The sequence below is a fragment of the Ambystoma mexicanum genome, chromosome 1p (genome assembly GCF_040938575.1).
Source record: "Ambystoma mexicanum isolate Mex_15411 chromosome 1p, UKY_AmexF1_1, whole genome shotgun sequence".
Classification (NCBI taxonomy): Eukaryota; Metazoa; Chordata; class Amphibia; order Caudata; family Ambystomatidae; genus Ambystoma; species Ambystoma mexicanum.
The window spans coordinates 1,028,511,904-1,028,527,587 of record NC_090921.1 but is presented as its reverse complement, the minus strand read 5'-3'; the positions used below and the strand labels follow the sequence as shown (position 1 = coordinate 1,028,527,587).

Here is a 15,684-nt window from a genome sequence, read left to right as displayed (position 1 = left end):
AATACTTGGAAAGTAAAATAACAGACAATTTATAATTATATTATATTTCATCACTGAAAATAGATGCCTGTTGCTTTGAGGCTGTGGCCACGTTATGTTTCTGTCCAACACGAATCTTCATTGGTTTCATGTGAGGTGTTTTGGATCCCCATCTCTTGCTATGAACTGGCAAAACAGCAGAATCCCCTTGACAATCTTGATTTCTCAAGGGAAATGAGAGAACACTATACACCATCCAAGATATTAAAATATTGTCAAGGCCCAACACAGCTGAATACTCTGAGGAGATGGCCTGTGAGGCGCCGCCTTTCAACTTTTCCCCCTTAGTATGGTGGTCAGTAACATGCGGGAGACTGCGGAGGGGGTCATTTTTTTAATTGGGAACTGATGTGCTTTTACTCAATTCGGGAACCTCACAAGCCAAATTTGTAGTATTTTGCACGAATTGCAAGAGATGTTTACAAGTCGACGGTTGAAGTGGAAGCTCGTATTGAGTTTGCTAGAGAATGATTTGCCAAGCCGCCGATAGCTCAGTTGGTAGAGCGGAGGACTGTAGTGGTGAAACAGGCATCCTTAGGTCGCTGGTTCAAATCCGGCTAGAAGGACTTTTGCCAAATGCACATTTTATTGAATACTTGGAAAGTAAAATACTTGGAAAGTAAAATAACAGACAATTTATAATTATATTATATTTCATCACTGAAAATAGATGCCTTTTGCTTTGAGGCTGTGGCCACGTTATTTTTCTGTCCAACACGAATCTTCATTGGTTTCCTGTCAGGTGTTTTGGATCCCCATCTCTTGCTATGAACTGGCAAAACAGCAGAATCCCCTTGACAATCTTGATTTCTCAAGGGAAATGAGAGAACACTATACACCATCCAAGATATTAAAATATTGTCAAGGCCCAACACGGCTGAATACTCTGAGGAGATGGCCTGTGAGGGGCCGCCTTTCAACTTTACCCCTTAGTATGGTGGTCATTAACATGTGGGAGACTGAGGAGGGGGTCATTTTTTTAATTGGGAACTGATGTGCTTTTACTCAATTCGGGAACCTCACAAGCCAAATTTGTAGTATTTTGCACGAATTGCAAGAGATGTTTGAATGTCGACGGTTGAAGTGGAAGCTCGTATTGAGTTTGCTAGAGTTGATTTGCCAAGCCTTCGATAGCTCAGTTGGTAGAGCGGAGGACTGTAGTGGTAAAACAGGCATCCTTAGGTCGCTGGTTCAAATCCGGCTCGAAGGACTTTTGCCAAATGCACATTTTATTGAATACTTGGAAAGTAAAATACTTGGAAAGTAAAATAACAGACAATTTATAATTATATTATATTTCATCACTGAAAATAGATGCCTTTTGCTTTGAGGCTGTGGCCACGTTATTTTTCTGACCAACACGAATCTTCATTGGTTTCCTGTCAGGTGTTTTGGATCCCCATCTCTTGCTATGAACTGGCAAAACAGCAGAATCCCCTTGACAATCTTGATTTCTCAAGGGAAATGAGAGAACACTATACACCATCCAAGATATTAAAATATTGTCAAGGCCCAACACGGCTGAATACTCTGAGGAGATGGCCTGTGAGGCGCCGCCTTTCAACTTTTCCCCCTTAGTATGGTGGTCATTAACATGTGGGAGACTGAGGAGGGGGTCATTTTTTTAATTGGGAACTGATGTGCTTTTACTCAATTCGGGAACCTCACAAGCCAAATTTGTAGTATTTTGCACGAATTGCAAGAGATGTTTGAATGTCGACGGTTGAAGTGGAAGCTCGTATTGAGCTTGCTAGAGACTGATTTGCCAAGCCTTCGATAGCGCAGTTGGTAGAGCGGAGGACTGTAGTGGTAAAACAGGCATCCTTAGGTCGCTGGTTCAAATCTGGCTCGAAGGACTTTTGCCAAATGCACATTTTATTGAATACTTGGAAAGTAAAATACTTGGAAAGTAAAATAACAGACAATTTATAATTATATTATATTTCATCACTGAAAATAGATGCCTTTTGCTTTGAGGCTGTGACCACGTTATTTTTCTGTCCAACACGAATCTTCATTGGTTTCCTGTGAGGTGTTTTGGATCCCCATCTCTTGCTATGAACTGGCAAAACAGCAGAATCCCCTTGACAATCTTGATTTCTCAAGGGAAATGAGAGAACACTATACACCATCCAAGATATTAAAATATTGTCAAGGCCCAACGCGGCTGAATACTCTGAGGAGATGGCCTATGAGGTGCCGCCTTTCAACTTTTCCCCCTTAGTATGGTGGTCAGTAACATGCGGGAGACTGCGGAGGGGGTCACTTTTTTAATTGGGAACTGATGTGCTTTTACTCAATTCGGGAACCTCACAAGCCAAATTTGTATTATTTTGCACGAATTGCAAGAGATGTTAACAAGTCGACGGTTGAAGTGGAAGCTCGTATTGAGTTTGCTAGAGTTGATTTGCCAAGCCTTCGATAGCTCAGTTGGTAGAGCGGAAGACTGTAGTGGTAAAACAGGCATCCTTAGGTCGCTGGTTCAAATCCGGCTCGAAGGACTTTTGCCAAATGCACATTTTATTGAATACTTGGAAAGTAAAATACTTGGAAAGTAAAATAACAGACAATTTATAATTATATTATATTTCATCACTGAAAATAGATGCCTTTTGCTTTGAGGCTGTGGCCACGTTATTTTGCTGTCCAACACGAATCTTCATTGGTTTCCTGTCAGGTGTTTTGGATCCCCATCTCTTGCTATGAACTGGCAAAACAGCAGAATCCCCTTGACAATCTTGATTTCTCAAGGGAAATGAGAGAACACTATACACCATCCAAGATATTAAAATATTGTCAAGGCCCAACACGGCTGAATACTCTGAGGAGATGGCCTGTGAGGTGCCGCCTTTCAACTTTTCCCCCTTAGTATGGTGGTCAGTAACATGCGGGAGACTGCGGAGGGGGTCATTTTTTTAATTGGGAACTGATGTGCTTTTACTCAATTCGGGAACCTCACAAGCCAAATTTGTAGTATTTTGCACGAATTGCAAGAGATGTTAACAAGTCGACGGTTGAAGTGGAAGCTCGTATTGAGTTTGCTAGAGTTGATTTGCCAAGCCTTCGATAGCTCAGTTGGTAGAGCGGAAGACTGTAGTGGTAAAACAGGCATCCTTAGGTCGCTGGTTCAAATCCGGCTCGAAGGACTTTTGCCAAATGCACATTTTATTGAATACTTGGAAAGTAAAATACTTGGAAAGTAAAATAACAGACAATTTATAATTATATTATATTTCATCACTGAAAATAGATGCCTTTTGCTTTGAGGCTGTGGCCACATTATTTTTCTGTCCAACACGAATCTTCATTGGTTTCCTGTCAGGTGTTTTGGATCCCCATCTCTTGCTATGAACTGGCAAAACAGCAGAATCCCCTTGACAATCTTGATTTCTCAAGGGAAATGAGAGAACACTATACACCATCCAAGATATTAAAATATTGTCAAGGCCCAACACGGCTGAATACTCTGAGGAGATGGCCTGTGAGGTGCCGCCTTTCAACTTTTCCCCCTTAGTATGGTGGTCAGTAACATGCGGGAGACTGCGGAGGGGGTCATTTTTTTAATTGGGAACTGATGTGCTTTTACTCAATTCGGGAACCTCACAAGCCAAATTTGTAGTATTTTGCACGAATTGCAAGAGATGTTTGAATGTCGACGGTTGAAGTGGAAGCTCGTATTGAGCTTGCTAGAGACTGATTTGCCAAGCCTTCGATAGCTCAGTTGGTAGAGCAGAGGACTGTAGTGGTAAAACAGGCATCCTTAGGTCGCTGGTTCAAATCCAGATTGAAGGACTTTTGCCAAATGCAAATTTTATTGAATACTTGGAAAGTAAAATGCTTGGAAAATAAAATAACAGACAATTTATAATTATATTATATTTCATCACTGAAAATAGATGCCTTTTGCTTTGAGGCTGTCGCCACGTTATGTTTCTGTCCAACACCAATCTTCATTGGTTTCCTGTGAGGTGTTTTGGATCCCCATCTCTTGCTATGAACTGACAAAACAGCAGAATCCCCTTGACAATCTTGATTTCTCAAGGGAAATGGGAGAACACTATACAACATCCAAGATATTAAAATATTGTCAAGGCCCAACACGGCTGAATACTCTGAGGAGATGGCCTGTGAGGCGCGCCTTTCAACTTTTCCCCCTTAGTATGGTGGTCAGTAACATGCGGGAGACTGCGGAGGGGGTCATTTTTTTAATTGGGAACTGATGTGCTTTTACCCAATTCGGGAACCTCACAAGCCAAATTTGTAGTATTTTGCACGAATTGCAAGAGATGTTTACAAGTCGACGGTTGAAGTGGAAGCTCGTATTGAGTTTGCTAGAGAATGATTTGCCAAGCCTTTGATAGCTCAGTTGGTAGAGCGGAGGACTGTAGTGGTAAAACAGGCATCCTTAGGTTGCTGGTTCAAATCCGTCTCAAAGCACTTTTGCCAAATGCACATTTTATTGAATGCTTGGAAAGTAAAATACTTGGAAAGTAAAATAACAGACAATTTATAATTATATTATATTTCATCACTGAAAATAGATGCCTTTTGCTTTGAGGCTGTGACCACGTTATTTTTCTGTCCAACACGAATCTTCATTGGTTTCCTGTGAGGTGTTTTGGATCCCCATCTCTTGCTATGAACTGGCAAAACAGCAGAATCCCCTTGACAATCTTGATTTCTCAAGGGAAATGAGAGAACACTATACACCATCCAAGATATTAAAATATTGTCAAGGCCCAACGCGGCTGAATACTCTGAGGAGATGGCCTGTGAGGTGCCGCCTTTCAACTTTTCCCCCTTAGTATGGTGGTCAGTAACATGCGGGAGACTGCGGAGGGGGTAATTTTTTTAATTGGGAACTGATGTGCTTTTACTCAATTCGGGAACCTCACAAGCCAAATTTGTAGTATTTTGCACGAATTGCAAGAGATGTTTACAAGTCGACGGTTGAAGTGGAAGCTCGTATTGAGTTTGCTAGAGAATGATTTGCCAAGCCTTCGATAGCTCAGTTGGTAGAGCGGAGGACTGTAGTAGTACAACAGGCATCCTTAGGTCGCTGTTTCAAATCCGGCTCGAAGGACTTTTGCCAAATGCAAATTTTATTAAATACTTGGAAAGTAAAATACTTGGAAAGTAAAATAACAGACAATTTATAATTATATTATATTTCATCACTGAAAATAGATGCCTGTTGCTTTGAGGCTGTGGCCACGTTATGTTTCTGTCCAACACGAATCTTCATTGGTTTCATGTGAGGTGTTTTGGATCCCCATCTCTTGCTATGAACTGGCAAAACAGCAGAATCCCCTTGACAATCTTGATTTCTCAAGGGAAATGAGAGAACACTATACACCATCCAAGATATTAAAATATTGTCAAGGCCCAACACAGCTGAATACTCTGAGGAGATGGCCTGTGAGGCGCCGCCTTTCAACTTTTCCCCCTTAGTATGGTGGTCAGTAACATGCGGGAGACTGCGGAGGGGGTCATTTTTTTAATTGGGAACTGATGTGCTTTTACTCAATTCGGGAACCTCACAAGCCAAATTTGTAGTATTTTGCACGAATTGCAAGAGATGTTTACAAGTCGACGGTTGAAGTGGAAGCTCGTATTGAGTTTGCTAGAGAATGATTTGCCAAGCCGCCGATAGCTCAGTTGGTAGAGCGGAGGACTGTAGTGGTGAAACAGGCATCCTTAGGTCGCTGGTTCAAATCCGGCTAGAAGGACTTTTGCCAAATGCACATTTTATTGAATACTTGGAAAGTAAAATACTTGGAAAGTAAAATAACAGACAATTTATAATTATATTATATTTCATCACTGAAAATAGATGCCTTTTGCTTTGAGGCTGTGGCCACGTTATTTTTCTGTCCAACACGAATCTTCATTGGTTTCCTGTCAGGTGTTTTGGATCCCCATCTCTTGCTATGAACTGGCAAAACAGCAGAATCCCCTTGACAATCTTGATTTCTCAAGGGAAATGAGAGAACACTATACACCATCCAAGATATTAAAATATTGTCAAGGCCCAACACGGCTGAATACTCTGAGGAGATGGCCTGTGAGGGGCCGCCTTTCAACTTTACCCCTTAGTATGGTGGTCATTAACATGTGGGAGACTGAGGAGGGGGTCATTTTTTTAATTGGGAACTGATGTGCTTTTACTCAATTCGGGAACCTCACAAGCCAAATTTGTAGTATTTTGCACGAATTGCAAGAGATGTTTGAATGTCGACGGTTGAAGTGGAAGCTCGTATTGAGCTTGCTAGAGACTGATTTGCCAAGCCTTCGATAGCTCAGTTGGTAGAGCAGAGGACTGTAGTGGTAAAACAGGCATCCTTAGGTCGCTGGTTCAAATCCAGATTGAAGGACTTTTGCCAAATGCAAATTTTATTGAATACTTGGAAAGTAAAATGCTTGGAAAATAAAATAACAGACAATTTATAATTATATTATATTTCATCACTGAAAATAGATGCCTTTTGCTTTGAGGCTGTCGCCACGTTATGTTTCTGTCCAACACCAATCTTCATTGGTTTCCTGTGAGGTGTTTTGGATCCCCATCTCTTGCTATGAACTGACAAAACAGCAGAATCCCCTTGACAATCTTGATTTCTCAAGGGAAATGGGAGAACACTATACAACATCCAAGATATTAAAATATTGTCAAGGCCCAACACGGCTGAATACTCTGAGGAGATGGCCTGTGAGGCGCGCCTTTCAACTTTTCCCCCTTAGTATGGTGGTCAATAACATGCGGGAGACTGCGGAGGGGGTCATTTTTTTAATTGGGAACTGATGTGCTTTTACCCAATTCGGGAACCTCACAAGCCAAATTTGTAGTATTTTGCACGAATTGCAAGAGATGTTTACAAGTCGACGGTTGAAGTGGAAGCTCGTATTGAGTTTGCTAGAGAATGATTTGCCAAGCCTTTGATAGCTCAGTTGGTAGAGCGGAGGATTGTAGTGGTAAAACAGGCATCCTTAGGTTGCTGGTTCAAATCCGGCTCAAAGCACTTTTGCCAAATGCACATTTTATTGAATGCTTGGAAAGTAAAATACTTGGAATGTAAAATAACAGACAATTTATAATTATATTATATTTCATCACTGAAAATAGATGCCTTTTGCTTTGAGGCTGTGGCCACGTTATTTTTCTGTCCGACACCAATCTTCGTTGGTTTCCTGTGAGGTATTTTGGATCCCCATCTCTTGCTATGAACTGACAAAACAGCAGAATCCCCTTGACAATCTTGATTTCTCAAGGGAAATGGGAGAACACTATACACCATCCAAGATATTAAAATATTGTCAAGGCCGAACACTGATGAATACTCTGAGGAGATGGCCTGTGAGGCGCCGCCTTTCAACTTTTCCTCCTTTGTATGGTGGTCAGTAACATGCGGGAGACTGCGGAGGGGGTCATTTTTTTAATTGTGAACTGATGTGCTTTTACTCAATTCGGGAACCTCACAAGCCAAATTTGTAGTATTTTGCACGAATTGCAAGAGATGTTTGAATGTCGACGGTTGAAGTGGAAGCTCGTATTGAGCTTGCTAGAGACTGATTTGCCAAGCCTTCGATAGCTCAGTTGGTAGAGTGGAGGACTGTAGGGGTAAAACAGGCATCCTTAGGTCACTGGTTCAAATCCGGCTCGAAGGACTTTTGCCAAATGCACATTTTATTGAATACTTGGAAAGTAAAATACTTGGAAAGTAAAATAACTGACAATTTATAATTATATTATATTTCATCACTGAAAATAGATGCCTTTTGCTTTGAGGCTGTGACCACGTTATTTTTCTGTCCAACACGAATCTTCATTGGTTTCCTGTCAGGTGTTTTGGATCCCCATCTCTTGCTATGAACTGGCAAAACAGCAGAATCCCCTTGACAATCTTGATTTCTCAAGGGAAATGAGAGAACACTATACACCATCCAAGATATTAAAATATTGTCAAGGCCCAACACGGCTGAATACTCTGAGGAGATGGCCTGTGAGGCGCCGCCTTTCAACTTTTCCCCCTTAGTATGGTGGTCATTAACATGTGGGAGACTGAGGAGGGGGTCATTTTTTTAATTGGGAACTGATGTGCTTTTACCCAATTCGGGAACCTCACAAGCCAAATTTGTAGTATTTTGCACGAATTGCAAGAGATGTTTACAAGTCGACGGTTGAAGTGGAAGCTCGTATTGAGTTTGCTAGAGAATGATTTGCCAAGCCTTTGATAGCTCAGTTGGTAGAGCGGAGGACTGTAGTGGTAAAACAGGCATCCTTAGGTTGCTGGTTCAAATCCGGCTCAAAGCACTTTTGCCAAATGCACATTTTATTGAATGCTTGGAAAGTAAAATACTTGGAATGTAAAATAACAGACAATTTATAATTATATTATATTTCATCACTGAAAATAGATGCCTTTTGCTTTGAGGCTGTGGCCACGTTATTTTTCTGTCCGACACCAATCTTCGTTGGTTTCCTGTGAGGTATTTTGGATCCCCATCTCTTGCTATGAACTGACAAAACAGCAGAATCCCCTTGACAATCTTGATTTCTCAAGGGAAATGGGAGAACACTATACACCATCCAAGATATTAAAATATTGTCAAGGCCCAACGCGGCTGAATACTCTGAGGAGATGGCCTATGAGGTGCCGCCTTTCAACTTTTCCCCCTTAGTATGGTGGTCAGTAACATGCGGGAGACTGCGGAGGGGGTCATTTTTTTAATTGGGAACTGATGTGCTTTTACTCAATTCGGGAACCTCACAAGCCAAATTTGTAGTATTTAGCACGAATTGCAAGAGATGTTTACAAGTCGACGGTTGAAGTGGAAGCTCGTATTGAGTTTGCTAGAGTTGATTTGCCAAGCCTTCGATAGCTCAGTTGGTAGAGCGGAGGACTGTAGTGGTAAAACAGGCATCCTTAGGTCGCTGGTTCAAATCCGGCTCGAAGGACTTTTGCCAAATGCACATTTTATTGAATACTTGGAAAGTAAAATACATGGAAAGTAAAATAACAGACAATTTATAATTATATTATATTTCATCACTGAAAATAGATGCCTTTTGCTTTGAGGCTGTGGCCACGTTATTTTTCTGTCCAACACGAATCTTCATTGGTTTCCTGTGAGGTGTTTTGGATCCCCATCTCTTGCTATGAACTGGCAAAACAGCAGAATCCCCTTGACAATCTTGATTTCTCAAGGGAAATGAGAGAACACTATACACCATCCAAGATATTAAAATATTGTCAAGGCCCAACACGGCTGAATACTCTGAGGAGATGGCCTGTGAGGGGCCGCCTTTCAACTTTTCCCCCTTAGTATGGTGGTCATTAACATGTGGGAGACTGAGGAGGGGGTCATTTTTTTAATTGGGAACTGATGTGCTTTTACTCAATTCGGGAACCTCACAAGCCAAATTTGTAGTATTTAGCACGAATTGCAAGAGATGTTTACAAGTCGACGGTTGAAGTGGAAGCTCGTATTGAGTTTGCTAGAGAATGATTTGCCAAGCCTTTGATAGCTCAGTTGGTAGAGCGGAGGACTGTAGTGGTAAAACAGGCATCCTTAGGTTGCTGGTTCAAATCCGGCTCAAAGCACTTTTGCCAAATGCACATTTTATTGAATGCTTGGAAAGTAAAATACTTGGAATGTAAAATAACAGACAATTTATAATTATATTATATTTCATCACTGAAAATAGATGCCTTTTGCTTTGAGGCTGTGGCCACGTTATTTTTCTGTCCGACACCAATCTTCGTTGGTTTCCTGTGAGGTATTTTGGATCCCCATCTCTTGCTATGAACTGACAAAACAGCAGAATCCCCTTGACAATCTTGATTTCTCAAGGGAAATGGGAGAACACTATACACCATCCAAGATATTAAAATATTGTCAAGGCCCAACGCGGCTGAATACTCTGAGGAGATGGCCTATGAGGTGCCGCCTTTCAACTTTTCCCCCTTAGTATGGTGGTCAGTAACATGCGGGAGACTGCGGAGGGGGTCATTTTTTTAATTGGGAACTGATGTGCTTTTACTCAATTCGGGAACCTCACAAGCCAAATTTGTAGTATTTAGCACGAATTGCAAGAGATGTTTACAAGTCGACGGTTGAAGTGGAAGCTCGTATTGAGTTTGCTAGAGTTGATTTGCCAAGCCTTCGATAGCTCAGTTGGTAGAGCGGAGGACTGTAGTGGTAAAACAGGCATCCTTAGGTCGCTGGTTCAAATCCGGCTCGAAGGACTTTTGCCAAATGCACATTTTATTGAATACTTGGAAAGTAAAATACTTGGAAAGTAAAATAACAGACAATTTATAATTATATTATATTTCATCACTGAAAATAGATGCCTTTTGCTTTGAGGCTGTGGCCACGTTATTTTTCTGTCCAACACGAATCTTCATTGGTTTCCTGTGAGGTGTTTTGGATCCCCATCTCTTGCTATGAACTGGCAAAACAGCAGAATCCCCTTGACAATCTTGATTTCTCAAGGGAAATGAGAGAACACTATACACCATCCAAGATATTAAAATATTGTCAAGGCCCAACACGGCTGAATACTCTGAGGAGATGGCCTGTGAGGGGCCGCCTTTCAACTTTTCCCCCTTAGTATGGTGGTCATTAACATGTGGGAGACTGAGGAGGGGGTCATTTTTTTAATTGGGAACTGATGTGCTTTTACTCAATTCGGGAACCTCACAAGCCAAATTTGTAGTATTTAGCACGAATTGCAAGAGATGTTTACAAGTCGACGGTTGAAGTGGAAGCTCGTATTGAGTTTGCTAGAGTTGATTTGCCAAGCCTTCGATAGCTCAGTTGGTAGAGCGGAGGACTGTAGTGGTAAAACAGGCATCCTTAGGTCGCTGGTTCAAATCCGGCTCGAAGGACTTTTGCCAAATGCACATTTTATTGAATACTTGGAAAGTAAAATACTTGGAAAGTAAAATAACAGACAATTTATAATTATATTATATTTCATCACTGAAAATAGATGCCTTTTGCTTTGAGGCTGTGGCCACGTTATTTTTCTGTCCAACACGAATCTTCATTGGTTTCCTGTGAGGTGTTTTGGATCCCCATCTCTTGCTATGAACTGGCAAAACAGCAGAATCCCCTTGACAATCTTGATTTCTCAAGGGAAATGAGAGAACAGTATACACCATCCAAGATATTAAAATATTGTCAAGGCCCAACGCGGCTGAATACTCTGAGGAGATGGCCAGTGAGGTGCCGCCTTTCAACTTTTCCCCCTTAGTATGGTGGTCAGTAACATGCGGGAGACTGCGGAGGGGGTCACTTTTTTAATTGGGAACTGATGTGCTTTTACTCAATTCGGGAACCTCACAAGCCAAATTTGTATTATTTTGCACGAATTGCAAGAGATGTTAACAAGTCGACGGTTGAAGTGGAAGCTCGTATTGAGTTTGCTAGAGTTGATTTGCCAAGCCTTCGATAGCTCAGTTGGTAGAGCGGAAGACTGTAGTGGTAAAACAGGCATCCTTAGGTCGCTGGTTCAAATCCGGCTCGAAGGACTTTTGCCAAATGCACATTTTATTGAATACTTGGAAAGTAAAATACTTGGAAAGTAAAATAACAGACAATTTATAATTATATTATATTTCATCACTGAAAATAGATGCCTTTTGCTTTGAGGCTGTGGCCACGTTATTTTTCTGTCCAACACGAATCTTCATTGGTTTCCTGTCAGGTGTTTTGGATCCCCATCTCTTGCTATGAACTGGCAAAACAGCAGAATCCCCTTGACAATCTTGATTTCTCAAGGGAAATGAGAGAACACTATACACCATCCAAGATATTAAAATATTGTCAAGGCCCAACACGGCTGAATACTCTGAGGAGATGGCCTGTGAGGTGCCGCCTTTCAACTTTTCCCCCTTAGTATGGTGGTCCGTAACATGCGGGAGACTGCGGAGGGGGTCATTTTTTTAATTGGGAACTGATGTGCTTTTACTCAATTCGGGAACCTCACAAGCCAAATTTGTAGTATTTTGCACGAATTGCAAGAGATGTTAACAAGTCGACGGTTGAAGTGGAAGCTCGTATTGAGTTTGCTAGAGTTGATTTGCCAAGCCTTCGATAGCTCAGTTGGTAGAGCGGAAGACTGTAGTGGTAAAACAGGCATCCTTAGGTCGCTGGTTCAAATCCGGCTCGAAGGACTTTTGCCAAATGCACATTTTATTGAATACTTGGAAAGTAAAATACTTGGAAAGTAAAATAACAGACAATTTATAATTATATTATATTTCATCACTGAAAATAGATGCCTTTTGCTTTGAGGCTGTGGCCACGTTATTTTTCTGTCCAACACGAATCTTCATTGGTTTCCTGTCAGGTGTTTTGGATCCCCATCTCTTGCTATGAACTGGCAAAACAGCAGAATCCCCTTGACAATCTTGATTTCTCAAGGGAAATGAGAGAACACTATACACCATCCAAGATATTAAAATATTGTCAAGGCCCAACACGGCTGAATACTCTGAGGAGATGGCCTGTGAGGTGCCGCCTTTCAACTTTTCCCCCTTAGTATGGTGGTCAGTAACATGCGGGAGACTGCGGAGGGGGTCATTTTTTTAATTGGGAACTGATGTGCTTTTACTCAATTCGGGAACCTCACAAGCCAAATTTGTAGTATTTTGCACGAATTGCAAGAGATGTTTGAATGTCGACGGTTGAAGTGGAAGCTCGTATTGAGCTTGCTAGAGACTGATTTGCCAAGCCTTCGATAGCTCAGTTGGTAGAGCAGAGGACTGTAGTGGTAAAACAGGCATCCTTAGGTCGCTGGTTCAAATCCAGATTGAAGGACTTTTGCCAAATGCAAATTTTATTGAATACTTGGAAAGTAAAATGCTTGGAAAATAAAATAACAGACAATTTATAATTATATTATATTTCATCACTGAAAATAGATGCCTTTTGCTTTGAGGCTGTCGCCACGTTATGTTTCTGTCCAACACCAATCTTCATTGGTTTCCTGTGAGGTGTTTTGGATCCCCATCTCTTGCTATGAACTGACAAAACAGCAGAATCCCCTTGACAATCTTGATTTCTCAAGGGAAATGGGAGAACACTATACAACATCCAAGATATTAAAATATTGTCAAGGCCCAACACGGCTGAATACTCTGAGGAGATGGCCTGTGAGGCGCGCCTTTCAACTTTTCCCCCTTAGTATGGTGGTCAGTAACATGCGGGAGACTGCGGAGGGGGTCATTTTTTTAATTGGGAACTGATGTGCTTTTACCCAATTCGGGAACCTCACAAGCCAAATTTGTAGTATTTTGCACGAATTGCAAGAGATGTTTACAAGTCGACGGTTGAAGTGGAAGCTCGTATTGAGTTTGCTAGAGAATGATTTGCCAAGCCTTTGATAGCTCAGTTGGTAGAGCGGAGGACTGTAGTGGTAAAACAGGCATCCTTAGGTTGCTGGTTCAAATCCGTCTCAAAGCACTTTTGCCAAATGCACATTTTATTGAATGCTTGGAAAGTAAAATACTTGGAAAGTAAAATAACAGACAATTTATAATTATATTATATTTCATCACTGAAAATAGATGCCTTTTGCTTTGAGGCTGTGACCACGTTATTTTTCTGTCCAACACGAATCTTCATTGGTTTCCTGTGAGGTGTTTTGGATCCCCATCTCTTGCTATGAACTGGCAAAACAGCAGAATCCCCTTGACAATCTTGATTTCTCAAGGGAAATGAGAGAACACTATACACCATCCAAGATATTAAAATATTGTCAAGGCCCAACGCGGCTGAATACTCTGAGGAGATGGCCTGTGAGGTGCCGCCTTTCAACTTTTCCCCCTTAGTATGGTGGTCAGTAACATGCGGGAGACTGCGGAGGGGGTAATTTTTTTAATTGGGAACTGATGTGCTTTTACTCAATTCGGGAACCTCACAAGCCAAATTTGTAGTATTTTGCACGAATTGCAAGAGATGTTTACAAGTCGACGGTTGAAGTGGAAGCTCGTATTGAGTTTGCTAGAGAATGATTTGCCAAGCCTTCGATAGCTCAGTTGGTAGAGCGGAGGACTGTAGTAGTACAACAGGCATCCTTAGGTCGCTGTTTCAAATCCGGCTCGAAGGACTTTTGCCAAATGCAAATTTTATTAAATACTTGGAAAGTAAAATACTTGGAAAGTAAAATAACAGACAATTTATAATTATATTATATTTCATCACTGAAAATAGATGCCTGTTGCTTTGAGGCTGTGGCCACGTTATGTTTCTGTCCAACACGAATCTTCATTGGTTTCATGTGAGGTGTTTTGGATCCCCATCTCTTGCTATGAACTGGCAAAACAGCAGAATCCCCTTGACAATCTTGATTTCTCAAGGGAAATGAGAGAACACTATACACCATCCAAGATATTAAAATATTGTCAAGGCCCAACACAGCTGAATACTCTGAGGAGATGGCCTGTGAGGCGCCGCCTTTCAACTTTTCCCCCTTAGTATGGTGGTCAGTAACATGCGGGAGACTGCGGAGGGGGTCATTTTTTTAATTGGGAACTGATGTGCTTTTACTCAATTCGGGAACCTCACAAGCCAAATTTGTAGTATTTTGCACGAATTGCAAGAGATGTTTACAAGTCGACGGTTGAAGTGGAAGCTCGTATTGAGTTTGCTAGAGAATGATTTGCCAAGCCGCCGATAGCTCAGTTGGTAGAGCGGAGGACTGTAGTGGTGAAACAGGCATCCTTAGGTCGCTGGTTCAAATCCGGCTAGAAGGACTTTTGCCAAATGCACATTTTATTGAATACTTGGAAAGTAAAATACTTGGAAAGTAAAATAACAGACAATTTATAATTATATTATATTTCATCACTGAAAATAGATGCCTTTTGCTTTGAGGCTGTGGCCACGTTATTTTTCTGTCCAACACGAATCTTCATTGGTTTCCTGTCAGGTGTTTTGGATCCCCATCTCTTGCTATGAACTGGCAAAACAGCAGAATCCCCTTGACAATCTTGATTTCTCAAGGGAAATGAGAGAACACTATACACCATCCAAGATATTAAAATATTGTCAAGGCCCAACACGGCTGAATACTCTGAGGAGATGGCCTGTGAGGGGCCGCCTTTCAACTTTACCCCTTAGTATGGTGGTCATTAACATGTGGGAGACTGAGGAGGGGGTCATTTTTTTAATTGGGAACTGATGTGCTTTTACTCAATTCGGGAACCTCACAAGCCAAATTTGTAGTATTTTGCACGAATTGCAAGAGATGTTTGAATGTCGACGGTTGAAGTGGAAGCTCGTATTGAGCTTGCTAGAGACTGATTTGCCAAGCCTTCGATAGCTCAGTTGGTAGAGCAGAGGACTGTAGTGGTAAAACAGGCATCCTTAGGTCGCTGGTTCAAATCCAGATTGAAGGACTTTTGCCAAATGCAAATTTTATTGAATACTTGGAAAGTAAAATGCTTGGAAAATAAAATAACAGACAATTTATAATTATATTATATTTCATCACTGAAAATAGATGCCTTTTGCTTTGAGGCTGTCGCCACGTTATGTTTCTGTCCAACACCAATCTTCATTGGTTTCCTGTGAGGTGTTTTGGATCCCCATCTCTTGCTATGAACTGACAAAACAGCAGAATCCCCTTGACAA

At 41.4% G+C, this 15,684-nt stretch overlaps 4 non-coding genes across 4 annotated transcripts; all 4 read left to right on the top strand.

Annotated features, from left to right (window-relative positions):
• Positions 1-1,163: 1,163 nt before the first annotated feature.
• Positions 1,164-1,249, top strand: TRNAY-GUA (transfer RNA tyrosine (anticodon GUA)). Its single transcript is given in 2 exon segments — positions 1,164-1,200; positions 1,214-1,249. It is a non-coding gene; the product is annotated as a tRNA-Tyr (tRNA).
• A 7,660-nt stretch (positions 1,250-8,909) lies between these two features.
• On the top strand, positions 8,910-8,995 carry TRNAY-GUA (transfer RNA tyrosine (anticodon GUA)). The gene is given in 2 exon segments: positions 8,910-8,946; positions 8,960-8,995. It is a non-coding gene; the product is annotated as a tRNA-Tyr (tRNA).
• A 1,205-nt stretch (positions 8,996-10,200) lies between these two features.
• TRNAY-GUA (transfer RNA tyrosine (anticodon GUA)) lies at positions 10,201-10,286 on the top strand. The gene is given in 2 exon segments: positions 10,201-10,237; positions 10,251-10,286. It is a non-coding gene; the product is annotated as a tRNA-Tyr (tRNA).
• Positions 10,287-10,845: 559 nt separating this feature from the next.
• On the top strand, positions 10,846-10,931 carry TRNAY-GUA (transfer RNA tyrosine (anticodon GUA)). The gene is given in 2 exon segments: positions 10,846-10,882; positions 10,896-10,931. It is a non-coding gene; the product is annotated as a tRNA-Tyr (tRNA).
• Positions 10,932-15,684: the final 4,753 nt, after the last annotated feature.